At 38.5% G+C, this 17,292-nt stretch overlaps 1 pseudogene across 1 annotated transcript; it reads left to right on the top strand.

Moving 5' to 3' along the window:
* Window positions 1-14,947: 14,947 nt before the first annotated feature.
* LOC309829005 (mediator of RNA polymerase II transcription subunit 1-like) lies at window positions 14,948-16,807 on the top strand (annotated as a pseudogene). The gene is made up of 2 exons: window positions 14,948-16,502; window positions 16,694-16,807. The product of its transcript is annotated as a mediator of RNA polymerase II transcription subunit 1-like (transcript).
* Window positions 16,808-17,292: the final 485 nt, after the last annotated feature.

Below are 17,292 nucleotides of genomic sequence, written 5' to 3'. Positions count from 1 at the left end.
AACTTACTACAAAGCTGCAGTGATCAATACAGTGTGGTTCTGGCATAAGGATAAACAAATAAGTCAATGGAATTTACTGAGAGTCCAGGATAAGCTCATAATTTTATGGTCAACTGATTTTTGACAAGCATCAAAAAATCACTTCATCCATTTGATAGGAAAAGAATAGCCTTTTCAATAAATAGTGAAGAAACAATAAACATCCACAGGCAAAAGAATAAAGTTGCCCTCTATCTCACATCATATATAGAACATCAACTGAAAATGGATTAAAGATCTAAATGTAAGCATACGTGTAAATCTTGACTTAGGCACTGGCTTCTTAGATATTACACCAAGAGCACAACCAAACAGAGGAAAAATAAATAAATTTGACTTTATTTAAAGTTTTGTGTCTGAAAAGATACTATCAGGGGTTTCCCCTGGTGGAACAGTGGTTAGGAATCCACCTGCCAACACCAGGGATACGAGTTCAAGCCCTGGTCCAAGAGGATCCCACATGCTGAGGAGCAATTAAGCCTGTGCACCACAACTACTGAGCCCGCGTGCTACAACTACTGAAGCCTGCGTGCCTAGATCCCGTGCTCTGAAACAAGATAAGCCACCACAATGAGAAGCCTGTGCACCGCAACAAAGAGTAGCCCAAACTGGCTGCAGCTAGAGAAAGACTGTGCACAGCAACAAAGACCCAATGCAGCCAAAAATAAATAAAATAAATAGATTTTTGAAAAAGAGACTATCAAAAAAGTGAAGAGGCAACTCATAGAAAGGGAAAAAATATTTACAAATTATTTATCAGAGTTTAGTATGAAGAATATATAAAGATTCTTAATGTTAAACAATAAAAAGCAAAGCAATTCAATTTTTTAAATTAACAAATGATTTGAATAGACATTCGTCTGAAGAAGATGTGCAAATGGTCAATAAGCACATGAAAAAATGTACAACACAATTAGTCATTTGGGAAATGTAAACCACAATGTAATATCACACATACCCTCTAGAATGTCTGTCCTATGCCCTCCCTACACCCCCGTAAAAAAAAAAGAAAATAACAAGTATTGGAAAGGATGTGGAGAAATTAGAAATCTCATAGAGCTATGCAAGTCAAAACTACAATGATGTATCACCTCACATTGGTCAGAATGGCCATCATCAAAAATTCTACAAACAAATTCTGGAGAGGGTGTGAGGAAAAGGGAACCCTTCTACAGCGTTGGTGGGAATGTAAACTGGTACAGCCACTATGGAGAACAACATGGAGATTCCTTAAAAAACTAAAATAGAGCTACCGTATGATCCTCCTGGGCATGTATCTGGAGAAAGCCATAATTTGAAAAGATAAATGCACCCCAATGTTAATTGCAGCACTATTTACAATAGCCAGGACATGGAAGCAACCTAAATGTCCATCAACAGAGGAATGGATAAAGAAGATATGGTACGTATATACAATGGAATATCACTCAGCCATAAAAAAGAACGAAATAATACCATTTGCAGCAACATGGATGGACCTAGACATTGTCATACTGAGTGAAGTTAAGTGAGACAAAGACAAATATCATATGATATCGCTTATATGTGGAATCTAAAAAAAGAGCAAAAATGAACTTATCTACAAAAAAGAAATAGAGTTATAGATGTAGAAAATAAACTTATGGTTACCAGGGGGTAAGGAGGGGAGGGATAAATTGGGAGATTGGCATTGACATGTACACACTTTTATATATAAAATAGATAACTAGTAACGACCTACTGTATAGCACAGGGAACTCTACTCAGTACTCTGTAATGGCTTATATGGGAAAAGAATCTAAAAAAGAGTGGATATATGTATACATATAACAGATTCACTTCGCTGTACACCTGAAACTAACACAACATTATAAATCAACTATACCCCAATAAAATTTAAAAAAAAATTATACATTGCTTGTTGCATGAAAAATGGCACAATCACTGTGGAAAACAGTCTGGAAGTTTCTCAAAAAGTTATACATAGAACTACCATCACTCTGTAATTTCACTCCAAGTTATATACCCAAGAGAGATTAAAGTATATATTCACAAAAAATGTGTACAAAAATGTTCATAGCAGCATTTTTCTCAACGGCCAAAAAAGTGGAAAGAACCCAAATGTCTATCAATGCATACACAAAATGTGGTACAGCCACACAATGGCACATTTTTCCACCATAAAATTAATGTGGACCCATGTAAGGATTAGAAATATACAAAGCAGAGTCTAGGTTTACATTTACAGGCAGAATTTGAGAAAGATAGAGGTTAGTCCTAAATTTGGACTGCAGAAGTATAATCCTGGAGCAAGGACTGGAATCAACAGATAAAGTTTGGGGAAAAAGGAAAGGAACCCAGAATCACTGCCTACTCTGTAACAATCCTGGCTTAAGTTTTATTGGTTTTCATAGATTGTCAAGTGAACATAAAATTTCTTCCTTTTCCAGCACTAGATAGTCTCATTGGGCTTTATCTGCATGAAGGGAAAAAAAAGCCACTTATCAACTGAACTTTGTGTGTATATGTGATAATTTGTCTGTGCATTCAAGTGAGCAAATGGATACCTTCAACTAAAATATTGTTTTATCACCCTACAAGGGCAAAAGTCCAGAATCTCCTTCCCTGCTTCTGAGATACTCCATACTCTACCTGGCTACAGAGCTCAGGAGCAAGAAACGTGCTTCACGTGTCTGAAGCTCTCTGCCCCAAGGATACTGCCCTGGGTGATATAGTCCCTCTCTTCTGTACTGGTATAGGAAGCACAAAGACATTGCAAACTCTGGCAATCCAGATCAGAATAAAGCTGGGAATTTCCTGTGGACGAAGAGTGACATACATGAAACAAATGCCCTTCTGACTCAATGAGTTGGTTTAGAAAACTGTTTACAAACTCTGAGAGTTAAGTTTGATTTTTTGTTACTGTTATTGTTTGTTTTTATATGTATATATGAATCTATGTATCTAGAGTCTCTGTAAAAGTATTTGGGCCACAAAGATAGAGCAGACCGCAGGGTACAAGGCCTAGGGGTTGGAGCTGTTACTCTGAGGTCTGGTCAGCCTGTCTTCTCATTCCCTAATTAGCCATCTTTAAATAGTTCTTACCTCACCAATCTATCTCTCATTATATACTGATTTTTCTTCCACTTCTTTATTCTACCTCACTTCTTTCAGTACACTTTAATTTGTGGATACTATCACTCTTCCCATATTTCTCCTCTTCATATCTGTGATGCTTCTGGTAATATGCTTCCTGCATATTCTGAATCTTCTCTCTACTCCAGACTCACAATTCAAACTCCTTGAGTAATCTCACTTTAATCCATTCATTTTTATATTCCAAAAGTAGGAAAAAATCACCTTGTAAAATTGAAAACCAATACTCTCATACTGGGCACCTTGCAAAATAATGAAATCAAACCTTTAAAATAATATATTGATATGGAATTTTAAGTGGATATTAATATGCATGATCAAAACATTTTAATGTGCACTATTTGGAGGTTCTAAGGGTGGAGTGGAAATCCAGTCTCTAGTGATTATAGCTCCAGTTCATATTAAGTAGTGAAAAAGTATATAAAATGAGACTTTGAACAAATGATTAACCTTTTCTGTCTTGAAAGATAAACAACGATTTGACAAAGTTTACAGGTTACCAATGTCTGTTCATGCACAACTGGTGAATGAGGAAAGGTTTACCCAAATAAGAAAAGCTATTTCTTGCCATTAATGGGGTGGCATTCAAGTTACCTTCACATAAGATTTATACACTTTTTTTGCTTCTATGGATATGATTATCACTGTGAACTGCTTGACGCTTCCTCTGAGAGTAGACATGTTATCTTCACTTACTCTGGTCCACATGATGTAACACACTCATTGTCCACCAAGGCAAGAGTATCCTTCATAGCCACACAAATTCATAAATCAATTTACCCAAGCTCTCCCCAGTATCAATTCAATGTCTCCTTTCTGGAGAGAGATGGGGGTTGCCTGAACTCTGGGGGAGGCCCAAGCTCTGCTGTGTATCTAGAGTGTCCTTGAAAGGAAGGAACTAAGAAGTAACATTGTTTGATCAGTGAGTCCACCATAAACACATCTGAAGTGGATTTTTTAGATATCCATCTTGGAATAATTTATGCAATATCAGTCTGGCCATATGTATATAAATCCTGATAGCAATCACATGTTATTTCATGTATTAGAAGCCACATGAAAATGGTAAGTCAGAATCATCTTGTGATCTAAAGGAAATACCCCCCCTTAAAATAATTTACCCTTGAGTTGAGAACAGAGGTGAGCATATTCTGAGCTTCTCAGTGCGGAAGTAATCTCCAAGCAAGAGATGTCAATGTACTTTTCTATGGTCATATTTTTAGCTAGAGTTCTTTGCTTAGTGCTGGGAAATTGAATTTGAAAAAAATTTAATAAGGAGTATGTCAAAGGTATAATATACAGAATTGTGAAGGGTCTGAACACTTGGAATAAGTTGAAAATTTAAAGGGACTAATGACATTTAGCTTTGAATGGAGAAAATTGTGGAGAAGGTAAAAGCTGTTTTCATATATTGGAAGTCCTTAACATTCAGCAATCAGAATAAGTACTGAAAATGTTAAAATAGCCATCTTAGATCAAATGGTGAATAGCTTTTTTTTTAAAGAACCAACTTTTTGTTTCATTGCTTTTCACTATTGTTTTTCTACTGTTTGTCTTCACTCTAATATTTATTATTTTCTTTCTTCTGCTAGCTGTGGGATAAATCTGTTCTTTTTTTAAAAGCCCCTTAAATTGTGAAGTTTAATTGTGATTTGGTATGTTAATTCTTCTTTTAATAGCTTACAGCCATAAATTTCCCTGCTTTCACTGTATCTCAGACGTTGGATGTGTTGCATTTTTGTTTTCATTGGACTCAAGATATTTGCAAAATTTTCTTTTGTTACTTCTTCTTTAACTCATTGGTGTTTAAGAGTGTGTTGCTTAATTTCTACATAATTGTGAATTTTCCAGTTAAAAAATTTTTTTTAACATCTTTATTGGAGTATAGTTGCTTTACAGTGGTGTGTTAGTTTTTGCTTTATAACAAAGTGAATCAGTTATACATATACATATGTTCTCATATCTCTTCCCTCTTGCATCTCCCTCCCTCCCACCCTCCCTATCCCACCCCTCTAGGTGGTCACAAAGCACCGAGCTGATCTCCCTGTGCTATGCAGCTGTTTCCCACTAGCTATCTATTTTATGTTTGGTAGTGTATATATGTCCCTGCCACTCTCTCACTTTGTCACAGCTTACCCTTCCCCCTCCCCATATCCTCAAGTCCATTCTCTAGTAGGTCTGTGTCTTTATTCCCGTCTTACCCCTAGGTTCTTCATGACCTTTTCTTTTTTCTTAGATTCCATATATATGTGTTAGCATATGGTATTTGTTTTTCTCTTTCTGACTTACTTCACTCTGTATGACAGACTCTAGGTCTATCCACCTCACTACAAATAACTCAATTTCGTTTCTTTTTATGGCTGAGTAATATTCCATTGTATATATGTGCCACACCTTCTTTATTTATTCACCTGATGATGGACACTTAGGTTGCTTCCATGTCCTGGCTATTGTAAATAGAGCTGCAATGAACATTTTGGTACATGACTCTTTTTGAATTATGGTTTTCTCAGGGTATATACCCAGTAGTGGGATTGCTGGGTTGTATGGTAGTTCTATTTTTAGTTGTTTAAGGAAGCTCCATACCGTTCTCCATAGTGGCTGTATCAATTTACATTCCCACCAACAGTGCAAGAGTGTTCCCTTTTCTTCACACCCTCTCCAGCATTTATTGTGATTTATGTCATAGAGTGTTCTGCCTATGTTTTCCTCTAGGAGTTTGATAGTGTCTGGCCTTATATTTAGGTCTTTAATCCATGTTGAGTTTATTTTTGTGTATGGTGTTAGTGAGTGTTCTAATTTCATTCTTTTATGTGTAGCTGTCCAGTTTTCCCAGAACCACTTATTGAAGAGGCTAAACATTTGTTTTTTAAACCATTTAGTTTGTTGCCTTTGTTACAGCAGCCATAACAAATGAATACACTCTATTTTTATCGCAAGAATTCCATTGAACTTTTCACTTTTCACTTTTTTATGTATACATAAATAAACACATACATAGTGGAGTCTGCAATTCTTAAATTAATTAACTTATTTATAAATCAAGAAAGAATTGATTGAAAATGGGAACAATGAAAAGATACAAATATATGAGGAAATATGAAGAGTTATTCAACAACTAATAGAAGAGAATCTTCCAGATATGAGGAAAAATAAAGGATTCTTCAGATTAAAAAGGGTTGATAGTTGGTCAAAATAATGGAGAACCTGAAGAAATCTTCAAATAAATCTCTAAGAAAAGATCACCTGTATAAGGACTAGCATCAAACTAGCATCTCGTTTCCCATCAGCAGCATTATGTAATAGTAACCAGTGGAATAAAAATGCCTTCTAATTTCTGAGGCGATAAAGAATTTAATATTTAACTAAAATATAAATAATATTTTAGAAAAATAATACTTAAGATATGCATGGTCTCAGAAATTTATTCTTACCGCACACTCTCTTAGGAAAATATTGAAGATAATACTCCACAGAAATGAGAGCCTAAACTAAGAAAGTGGATTCAGTCCAGTTGAATAGTGAAAAGAATTCCAAAGTAAAAAAATGGGCAGGAGATTTAAAGAAAAGTGTTCAAGACTGGGGAAACTGTGATTCCATCAAAATTATAAATTGGAATTAAAGAATCTATTTCTGGCAAGTTTTAGCTGGAAAGGTTTGTATTAAAGGATATTACAGAGAGAGATTCAAGATGGCAGAGGAGTAGGTGGATGTGGAGTTCATCTCTCTCCACGGATGCATCAGGAATACATCTATAGATGGAACAATTCTCACCGAACACTGGCTGAAAACTAGAAGAAGACGTTGGACACAGGAAAGGACTGTAAATATCCCTGCATAACTGGGTAGAATGGAAAAAAAGAAGGGAGAAGGAGGAGGAGAGGAAGTGGAACGGGACCTGAACCCCAGGGCGGGGGAGCTGAAACAGAGGAGAGATTCCCGAATTCAGGGAAACCCCCTGTCTGATGGGGAAATTGATTGGTACAGAAGGGAAGCATTTGAGGCGGTCAGAATAGGGTGAAGCAGCCGATCTGTAGCAGACGGGACAGAGTGAGAAACACAAGAAATTCACAGATGGTCCATACCACGACCCTACTGGACTGGGACTTGTGTTCACAGGTGTGCAAAGGGGCTGGGAGCTGGTGAGTGGGAATTGGAGAACAGGCCCAGAGTGAGAACTGCCGTTGGCTGTGGGGAGATGGACTGAGGGGACGGGAGGGAGGACATCTGCAGCAGGGCATGCCTATGGAGGAAGACTGGACTGCCATGGAAGAAGGGCGCTACTGCTGAGTCACATGCAGGGGGTGGAGCCACTATTGTAGCCTCTCTCTCCCCACATGCCGGTACCTACTGATGAAAATAAAGGAAGCCCGCTCAGGGCTGGCTCTTGTGAGCCGGCTGACAGCAATAAAAAAGTCCCCTCAGAGCTGGCCCTCACACACTGCCTGCAGGGCAATAATAATAAAAGAAAGCTCCCTCAGGGCTGGCCCCCACATGCCTTCTGCCAGGTGCCAGAAAAATCCACGGACAGGGCTGGCTTTCACGTGCCTTAATGCTGGGCACCAGAAAAGGCCCTCACTCAGGCCATATCTCTTGTGTCTGTGGCCACCGGTTTGCCTCTGCATTTGGTGCCACCGGGGCTCCTGCGATCCAAGCGGTCATACCACCTCTGTGCCCGGTCCTCACAGGGGCGGACCCAAGAGCTCCAAGGCAGCCTCAGGACCAGACTCCTGTGGGTGGACCACACGCAGAGGTAGGGATAAAACCAAAGCTGAACCCCAGAGATGGGGCAACTAAGGAATAGGATGGAAAATCTTTCCATCAACTGTACAAGCTGCAGATTAAATCCGCATGATCAGCTAAGTAGACCCTGTGTCTATGGAATATCTGAGTAGACAATGACTGTTCCCACAAATGAAAATGGTCTAGCTCTGGCAGCTGTGGACTTTGGGGGCAAGTACACACAGGAACTGGGCCAGATCAGAGTCTGAGTGGTCCCCACAGGCCCACAGCAGATCTAGAGACCAGCCCAGAGGCAGAGGAGAACCTCTTGGGGAGGCGGAGGTGGGCTGTGGCTCACAGCATGTGCAAGGACACTTAGAGAGGAGACCCCAGGGAAAGATAATTATGACTATTAATTTTATTATGTTTTGATTCATTCTGCTGTTGGTTCTAGCTTTTTTTGGGTTTCTTTTTCTTTCTTTTGTCATTGTTTTAGTTTTTTTAATTTAGTCTTTTGGGATCTCCATGTTTTATAACATATTTTTATACATTTCTATTTTTAATTTGCTTTTTGGTCATTCTGTGTTCTTTTCCCTTATTTTTTTCTTCCTCTTTTTCTTTAATATATTTCTCTCTTCTTTTTTAAATTTCCATTTCTACTTTGCTTTTCTGTTGTACTGCCTTTTTAAAATTTAATTTAATTTTATTATTATTATCTTTTTAATCTTTTTTATTGGTTTGTTCTGTTTCCTTGCTTTATTCTTCAGTAAGCACACTGCTTTGGTTTTGTTTTTAGGTTATGTGTCTTTGTTAGTTTTAATCCTTATTGATTTCATTTTTGACTTCTATTTGTCTGGTTGTTCTCTTGCTTTTTGTTGTATTTGGCTCTGTTTTTGTTTCTTTTACATGTGTGGTGTTTCCTTGTTTCTGTTTTTGTTTGTTTGTTTTCACCATTTCTCTGGGGGTTTATCTTTTTTTTTCTTCAATATATTTTATATATCTTTATATTTCTGTTTCTGTATTGCTTTTCTGTTGTTCTGTGTTCTTTCCCCTTTCTCTTTTTATTTCTTTTTCTTTTATATCATTTTTGTCAGTTTTGTTTCTTTGCTTCATTCTTCAGTTGGCACTCTGCTTTGGTCTTGTTTCTGATTTTGAGTTTTTGTCAGCTTTCTTCTTAATTGTTTGATTTCATTCTTAGGTTCTTTTGTTTATCTGGTTGTTCCCTTGCTATTTGACTTTTTGGTTTTGTTTTTGTTTCTTGTGTGTGTGTGTGTGTGTGTGTGTGTGTGTTTCCTTGTTTCTGTTTCTGTTTGTTTGATTTTACTTTTTACCACTTGCCTGGGATTTTGTTAGTCTTTTTTTTTTAATCCCCTTTATTGCCAGGACAAGCCACTTGTGTTGTCTTGGTACCTTGACCAGAAGTCGGGCCTGAGGCTCTGGAGTGGAAGCACCAAGTCCAGGATGCTGGATGATTAGAGAATACCCGGTCCCAGGGAAGACTAACCACCAAGAGCTCTCATGGAGGCCTCTATCTGAATCCAAGACCCAGTTCCACCCAACTGCCAGCAGCTCCCAGTGCTGGACACCTCACACCAAACAACAAACAAGACAGGAACACAAACTCACCCATCAACACAGAAACTATCTAAAGTCATACTAAGCTCACAGATACCCCAAAACACACCACCTGACATGACCCTGCTCATTAGAGGGAAAAGACTCACCTCCACCCACCAGAACGCAGGCACCAGTCCCTCCCCTCAGGAAGCCTACACAAGACACTAGAAGAACCCCATCACCAGGGGCAGAGAACAGAAGCACAAGGAACTACAACCCTGTAGCCTAGGGAAAGGAGACCTCAAATACTGCAAATTAGACAAAATGAGAACACACAAATATCTTACAGAAAAAGGAGCAAGGTAAAACCTCACAAGACTAACTAAATGAAGAGGAAGTAGGCAAGCTATCTGAAAAAGAATTCAGGGACTTCCCTGGTGGCACAGTGGTTAAGAATCTGCCTGCCAATGCAGGCAACACAGGTTTGAGCCCTGGTCTGGGAAGATCCCACATGCCACAGAGCAACTAAGCCCATGTGCCACAACTACTGAAACTGCACTCTAGAGCCGTTGAGCCACAAATACTGAGCCCATGTGCCACAAATAGTGAAGCCTGTGTGCCTAGAGCCCATGCTCCAGAACAAGAGAAGCCACTGCAATGAGAAGCCTGTGCACTGCAACAAAGAGTAGGCCCTGCTCGCCACAACCAGAGAAAAGCCCACATGCAGCAATGAAGACCCAACACAGTCAAAAATAAAATAAAATAAATTAATTTAAAAAATAAGAATTCAGAGTAATGATAGTAAAGATGATACCAAATCTTGGATATAGAATAGAGAAAATATAAGAAACATTTAACCAGGACCTAGAAGAACTAAAGAGCAAACAAACAGTAATGAACAACACAATAATTGAAACTAAAAATACTCTAGAAGGAATCAATAGCAGAATAACAGAGGCAGAAGAATGGATAAGTGAGCTGGAAGAGAGAATGGTGGAAATAACTGCCACACAGCAGAATAAACAAAAAAGAATGAAAAGAAATGAGGACAGTCTTAGAGATTTCTGGGACAACTCTAGGCACACCAATATTCGAAATATAGGCATCCCAGAAGAAGAAGAAAAAAAGAAAGGGTCTGAGAAAGTATTTGAAGAGATTATAGTTGAATACTTTCCCAACATGGGAAAGGAAATAGTCAATGAAGTCCAGGAAACACAGAGAGTCCCATACAGGATAAACCCAAGGTGAAACAAAGACACATATTAATCAAACTAACAAAAATTAAACACAAAGAAAAAATATTAAAAGCAGCAGGGAAAAGGAACAAATAACATACAAGGGAATCCCCATAAGGTTAACAGCTGATCTTCCAGCAGAAACTGTACAGGCCAGAAGGCAGTGGCAAGATATATATAAAATGATGAAAGAGAAAAATCTACAACCAGGATTACTCTACCCAGCAATGATCTCATTCAGATTTGACTGAGAAATTAAACTTTTACAGACAGGGAAACGTTAAGAGAATTCAGCACCAACAAACCAACTTTACAACAAATGCTAAAGGAACTTCTCTAGGCAGGAAACACAAGAGAAGGAAAAGACCTACAAAAACGAACCCAAAACAATTAAGAAAATGGTAATAGGAACATACATATCAATAATTACCTTAAATGTAAATGGATTAAATGCCTCAATCAAAAGACACAGACTGGCTGAATGGATGCAAAAACAAGACACACATATATGCTGTCTACAAGAGACCCACTTCAGAATTAGGGACACATACAGACTGAAAGTGAAAGGATGGAAAAAGATATTCCATGCAAATGGAAGCCAAAAAAAGCTGGAGTAGCAATACTCATATCAGACAAAATAGACCTTAAAATAAAGACTGTTACAAGAGACACAGAAGGACACTACATAATGATCAAGGGATCAATCCAAGAAGATATAACAATTGTAAACATCTATGCACCCAATATAGGAGCTACTCGATACATAAGGCAAATGCCAACTGCCATAAAAGGGGAAATCAGCAGTAACACAATAAGAGTCGGTGACTTTAACACTCCACTAAACACGAATGGACAGATCATCCAAACAGAAAATAAATAAGGAAACACAAACTTTAAATGACATATTACACCAGGTGGACTTAATTGATATTTATAGGACATTCCATCCAAAAACAACAGAATACACTTTCTTCTCATGTGCACACAGAACATTCTCCAGGATAAATCACATCTTGGGCCACAAATCAAGCCTCAGTAAATTTAAGAAAATCAAAATCATATCAAGCATCTTTTCTGACCACAACGCTATGAGACTAGATATCAATTACAGGAAAAAAAAACTGTACAAAACACAAACACATGGAGGCAAAACAATACACTATTAAACAACCAAGAGATCACTGAAGAAATCAAAGAGGAAATAAAAATTACCTAGAGAGAAATGACAACGAGAACACAATGATCCAAAACCTATGGGATGCAGCAAAAGCAGTTGTAAGAGGTAAGTTTATAGCTATACAAGCCTACCTCAAGAAACAAGAAAAACCTCAAATAAACAATCTAAACTTACACCTAAAGGAACTAGAGAAAGAAGAATAAACAAAAACCAAAATTAGTAGAAAGAAGGAAATCATAAAGATTAGAGCAGAAATAAATGAAATAGAGACAAAGAAAACAATAACAAAGATCAATAAAACTAAAAGTTGGTTCTTTGAGAAGATAAACAAAATTGATAAATCTTTAGCCAGCCTCATCAAGAAAAAGAGGGAGAGGTCTCAAATCAATAAAATTAGAAATGAAAAAGGAGATGTTACAATGGACAGCACAGAAATACAAAGCATCCTAAGAGAACAGTACAAGCAACTCCATGCCAATAAAATGGAAACCTGGAAGAAACGGAAAAATCCTTAGAAAGGTATAACCTTCCAAGACTGAACCAGGAAGAAATAGAAAATATGAACAGACCAATTACAAGTAATGAAATGGAAACTGTGATTAAAAATCTTACAACAAACAAAAGTCCAGAACCAGGTGGCCTCACAGGTGAATTCTATCAAACATTTAGAGAAGAGCTAACACCCATTCTTCTCAAACTCTTCCAAAAAATTGCAGAGGAAGGAACACGTCCAAACTCATTCTAGGAGACCACCATCATGCTGATACCAAAACCAAAGATACCACAAAAAAAGAAAATTACAGACCAATATCACGGATGAACATAGAAGCAAAAATCCTCAACAAAATGCTAGCAAACAGAATCCAATAGCACATTAAAAATATTATACACCATGATCAAGTGAGATTTATCCCAGGGATGCAAGGATTCTTTAACATATGGAAATCAATCAATGTGATACACCGTATTAACAAACTGAAGAATAAAAATCATATGATCATCTCAATAGATGCAGGAAAAGCTTTTGACAAAATTCAACACCCATTTATGATAAAAAAAAAAAAAACTCTCTTGAAAGTGGGCATAGAGGGAACCTGCCCCAACATAATAAAGATCATATACGACAAACTCACAGCCAACATCATTCTCAGTGGTGAAAAATAGAAAGCATTTCCTCTAAGATCAGGAGCAAGACAATGATGTCCACTGTCGCCACTATTATTCAACATAGTTTTGGAAGTTTTAGCCAGGACAATCAGAGAAGAAAAAGAAATTAATGGAATACAAATTGGAAAAGAAGAAGTAAAACTGTCACTGTTTGCAGATAACGTGATACTATACATAGATAATCCTAAAGATGCCATCAGCAAACTTCTAGAGCTAATCAATGAATTTGGTAACGTTTCAGGATATAAAATTAATGCACAGAAATCTCTTGCATTCCTATACGCTAACAATGAAAGGTCAGAAAGAGAAATTAAGGAAACAATCCCATTCACCATTGCAACAAAAAGAATAAAATAACTAGCAATAAACCTACCTAAGGAGGTAAAAGACCTGTACTCAGAAAACTCTAAGTCACTGATGAAAGAAATCAAAGATTATACAAACAGATGGAGAGATATACCATGTTCGTGGATTGGAAGAATCAATATTTTGAAAATGACTCTTCTATGCAAAGCAATCTACAGATTTAATGCCATCCCTATCAAATTACCAATGGCATTTTTTACAGAACAAGACCAAAAGAATCCTGAAATTTGTATGGAGACACAGAAGACCCCGAATAGCCAAAGCAATCTTGAGGGGAAAAAAAGTATCTGGAGGAATCAGACTCCATGACTTCAGACTATACTACGAAACTACAGTAATCAAGACAATATGGTACTGGCACAAAACAGAAATATAGATCAATGGAACAGGATAGAAATCCCAGAGATAAGCCCATGCACATATGGTCACCTTATCTTCGATAAAGGAGGCAAAAATATACCATGGAGAAAAGACAGCCTCTTCAATAAGTGGTGTTGGGAAAACTGGACAGCTACATGTAAAAGAATGAAATTAGAACACTCCCTAACACCATAAACAAAAATAAACTCAAAATGTATTAAAGAACTAAATGTAAGACCAGACACTATAAAACTCTTAGAGGAAAACATAGGAAGAACATTCTTTGACATAAATCACAGAAGATCTTTTTTGACTCACCTCCTAGAGAAATAGAAATAAAAACAAAAATTAAAAAATGGGACCTAATGAAACTTAAAAGCTTTTGCACAGCAAAAGAAACTATAAACAAGACAAAAAGATAACCCTCAGAATGGGAGAAGGTATTTGCAAAGGAATCAATGGACAAAGGATTAACCTCCAAAATATATAAACAGCTCATGCAGCTCAATATTAAAAAAAAAAGAAACCCAATCCAAAAATGGGCATTAGACCTAAATAGACATTTCTCCAAAGACATACAGATGGCCAAGAGGCACATGTAAACTGCACAACATCAATAAGTATCAGAGAAATGCAAATCAAAACTACAATGTGGTATCACCTCACACCTGTTAAAATGAGCATCATCAGAAAATCTACAAAAAAAAATGTTGGTGAGGGTGTGAAGAAAAGAGAACCCTCTTGCACTGTTGGTGGGAATGTAAATTGATACAGCCACTATGGAGAACAGTATGGAGTTTCCTTAAAAAACTAAAAATAGAATTACCATATGACCCAGCAATCTCACTACTGGGTGTATACTCAGAGAAACCATAATTCAAAAAGACACATGCACTCCAATGTTCTTTGCAGCACTATTTACAATAGTCAGGTCACGGAAGCAACCTAAATGTCCATCAACAGACAAATGGATAAAGAAGATGTGGTACAGGTTCTGTTGGGGAAGACGGCAGCGGCCAAGAGCACCCTTCTCTTCTTGCGGCCAGGGACTTCTGACTGAGCCTTCCCGGGAAGAGCGGTGACTGCAGGCGCCCTGCATCCCAGGAGCCCTAACCAACTTGGTTCCTCAATTAGTGGTGGGGAAGGGCATATCCTCTTGTGTAGGACTCAGGCTCTCCCTGCTGTCAGGATGAGGGCTCAGGGGGAAACCGAGGAGTCCGAAAGTGTGAGTAAGATGAGTTCTCTCTTGGAATGGCTCCATGCAAAATTTAACCAAAGTAGAACTTGGAGTGAAACCATTAAGCTTGTGCATCAATTCATGTAACATCTTTACCAGCAATGACTGACTGGAGTCTATAGCAAGCCAGAATGGACTGGGCTGTCATCTCAGTGCCAGTGACACTGAATGTTACATCACATCAGATATGTTCTATGTGGAAGTGCAGTTAGATCCTACAGGACAGGTTTGTGATGTAAAAGTGGCTCACCATGGAGAGAATCCTGTGATCTGTCCAGAGTTTGTACAGCAGCTAAGGGGGAAAAATTTTGATGAATTTTCTAAGCAACTTAAGGGTCTTGTTAATCTTTATAACCTTCCAGGGGATAACAAACTGAAGACCAAATGTTCTTGGCTCTCCAATCCCTAGAACAAGGTCTATCTAAAACGGCAGTTATGTATTGGAAAGTAACGAATGCTGGTCCCTTGGATAAGATTCTTCATGGAACTGTTGGCTATCTCACTCCAAGAAGTGGGGGTCATTTAATTAACTTGAAGTATTATGCCTCTCCTTCTGACATGCTGGATGATAAGACTACATCCCCTATCGTTTTGCACAAGAATAATGTTCCTTGATCTTTGGGCATGAATGCATCAGTGACAATTGAAGGAACATCTATTATGTATAAACTCCCAACTGCACCATTAATTATGGGGTCACATCCAGTTGACAACAAATGGACTCCCTCCTTCTCCTCAATCACCAGTGCGAAGAGTGTGGATCTTCCTGCCTGTTTCTTCTTGAAATTTCCCCAGCCAATCCCAGTATCTAGAGCATTTGTTCAGAAACTTCAGAACTGCACAGGAATTCCATTGTTTGAAACCCAGGCAACTTATGTACCCATCTATGAACCGATCACTCACTTTGAGATGTCAAAGGACCCTGACCTTGTACCTTTGAATCACAACATGTGATTTTATGCTGCTGTTCCAGGTCAGCCACACTGCTATTTCCTCAACAAGGATGCTCCACTTCCAGATGGTAGAAATCTACCAGGAACCTTGTTAGCAAAATCACCTTTCAGCACACTGGCTGGGTTCCCCTTATCCTGAATCTGATCAGACACCAAGGGGCTTAATACACCCTAATTGGAAGCTGTGTCAAAAGAACTATTCTGAAAGAAGATTCTCCTGGGCTCCTCCAATTTGAAGTGTGTCCGCTCTCAGAGTCCCGTTTCAGCATATCTTTTCAGCACCCTGTAAATGACTCCCTGGTGTCTGTGGTAATGGATATACAGGACTCAAAACATGTGAGCTGTAAACTCTACAAGGGACTGTCAGATGCACTCATCTTCACAGATGACTTCATTGCCAAAGTTGTTCAAATATGTATGTCCATCCCTGTAACAATGAGGGCTATTTGGAAGAAAGCTGAAACCATTCAGACCAACACCCCAGCACTGTCCCTCATTGCAGAGACAGTTGAAGACATGGTGAAAAAGAACCTGCCCCTGGCTAGCAGCCCAGGGTATGGCATGACCACAGGCAACAACCCAATGAGTGGTACCACTACACCAACCAACACATTTCTGGGGGTCCATATTACCTTGTTTAATATGAGCATGAATATCAAAGATAGGCATGAGTCTGTGAGCCATGGGGAGGACTTCAGCAAGGTGTCTCAGAACCAAGTTCTTACCAGTTTGTTGCAAATAACAGGGAACGGGGTGTCTACCATTGGCTCAAGTCTGACCCTCCTCATCACATGCCGCCACCTGTCTCTTCGAAGGCTGGAAACACCAAGAACCACCCGAAGCTCATGAATCTTCTTAAAGATATTCCTGCCCAGGATTTCTCAACCCTTTATGGAAGCAGCACTTTAGAAAGGCAGAATTCCTCTTCTGGTGCACCCCGGATGGAAATGTGCTTGGGAAGCAACCAGAGAAAGAAGAAGAAGACATAAAGATTATCACCTGACAAACCCAAGCACCAGACTGAAGATGACTTTCAGAGGGAGCTATTTTCAATGGATGTTGACTCACAGACCCTATCTTTGATGTCAACATGACAGCTGACACACTGGATATGCCACACATCATTCCAGCTCCAAGTCAGTGTAGCAATCCCCCAACAAATTACCGACAACAAGTAATTCATCCCCAACCCAGTATTCAAAGGAAAGGGTTAGGGTTAAGGTTAGGGTTAGGGTTAGGGTTAGGGAATGGTGTATGATTTAGGGTACAGGTTAGGGTATGAAAACAGGTTAGGGTTAGGTTACTTGTTAGGGTATGGGTTAGTGTTAGTGTATGGGTTAGGAT

The sequence above is a fragment of the Grampus griseus genome (genome assembly GCF_964374135.1).
Source record: "Grampus griseus genome assembly, chromosome: 10".
In the NCBI taxonomy this organism is placed as follows: domain Eukaryota; kingdom Metazoa; phylum Chordata; class Mammalia; order Artiodactyla; family Delphinidae; genus Grampus; species Grampus griseus.
The sequence above is the reverse complement of the archived record's forward strand: the minus strand, read 5'-3'. Positions and strand labels throughout refer to the sequence as shown.